Source organism: Myiozetetes cayanensis, unplaced genomic scaffold, assembly GCF_022539395.1.
Source record: "Myiozetetes cayanensis isolate MyiCay16 unplaced genomic scaffold, myiCay2020 scf20-37, whole genome shotgun sequence".
NCBI classification, from domain to species: Eukaryota; Metazoa; Chordata; class Aves; order Passeriformes; family Tyrannidae; genus Myiozetetes; species Myiozetetes cayanensis.
Window position 1 is genome coordinate 5,216,498 of NW_026087412.1, and position 1,661 is coordinate 5,218,158.

Below are 1,661 nucleotides of genomic sequence, written 5' to 3' on the forward strand. Positions count from 1 at the left end.
CCATGCAGCACCCAGTCAGAGGCAGACACTTCTTTTTTTGGGTGCTAACACCTACCAGTGAGTCCCTGGGCCCAGCTGCTGACAGGCAACAAGCTGCCAGACCTGCACCAGAGAGCAGGATTTGTGCTTTTGCCTCCCTCTTCACCCTTCCCGAAGATTTCTCCCCTAAGAATGGTGAAGGTTGAGTTTCCTTTCACTGCTGAACCTCCACCTTGACCATTCCTGATGCTCTTTTCCTCTTGAAATAATGCTCCTCCATGCTTCCAACAGTCACAACCGCCCCACCTCCCTCTCCTCTCCCTTGTCACTGGCTCCTTGTTGCCGTCTCTCCAGGCAGGAGCTGAAGCAGCTGATGATGCCTTTCTTGCTCAGCAGGGAGACTGCAATCACCCCCAGGCTTCACCCACTGCCTGCTCAGCCAAGCCTTCCTGGCCCCACCTAATGACCATCCATTACCTGCTGACACACAAAGCCTTTCAGCCCTGCTCCTCTCCACTTTGCCCTACCTCTAATTCCAGCTTTGGCCAACACACCCGTCTGCCTCCAACCTATTGCGTCAATATGGCCAAGTGTTTTCCCCCTTCAGCTGCCCCTTAAGGAAAACAACCACTTGGAATAGGGGTTCAAAGCCAACACAACCCCTGGGAGCTCACTGGCACAAGCAGCCACCCCTTTAAAGCCCCAACAGGGACAAGCAAAAAGATGAAGTGTTGATGTAAGGGTTTATTCATGGGCAGTCGCACAGGGAAACAGTGAAGGAATATTTCACAACCCAAAGAAAGAAAGAGGAGTGTCTCTCTCCAGCACTGCGAGACAGGTCACAGTGTCTCCGAGCCACAAGTGGCCTTGCTCAGCATCACGACTGCAGGCAAGTGCCTGCTGAGCTGTCAGTCCTGCTTGTGCTAACACAGACACCCACTGCTTGTGCACAAAGGCACGGCCTGGGTTAGGAACAGGTACACGTGGTCTGAGCATGGGATCGACCCGACAAACAGCTCAGACCAAAGCTATCCCTTGAGCACATTCCAATTAGCCCAAGAAAGTACCGCAGAAAGGCTGAGATGGGCTCCGCCTGCCTGGGCCAGACAATTGCAACAGCCCAAGCTGCCATCCCACTTGCCTTAGCCCAGCCTGCCTCCGAAAAACACACTGCTCACCGCAGCGCCACAGCCAGCAACCAGCTGTGTGCTGCACTGGGGACAGGCAGCAAAAAAACCAGGCAAAACACTCCACTGAAGATCAATTCAGGCTCCAAAACGCTGACCATAGACCAGGGCAAGTCTGAAACCAGAAAATGCTTTATTGGAAAGGTACAAAAAAACCAGTCACTGCAGCTAAATTTACAGCAATAAATTACGTTGTGGCTGTCAAGAGAAGTAATGGACACATACACAGGGCTATTCGCCTTACAAACAGGAATCCACATTGCTTGGTATATCAATAATTTATTTTATAATAAAAAAGCAGCACAAAAATAAATATTGAAATGAAATTACTGAGTAACCACAGAGGATAGAATGAGCTGGTGATAAAAAACAACTTAAAACAGAAGACTTCTATCATTAAAAAAATGAAAGCAAGTATCCACCATCTACGGAAACACCCCAGCAGACTGAAATACAGACGAAGGAAAACAAATCCACATTACAAAAGTTTTTCGG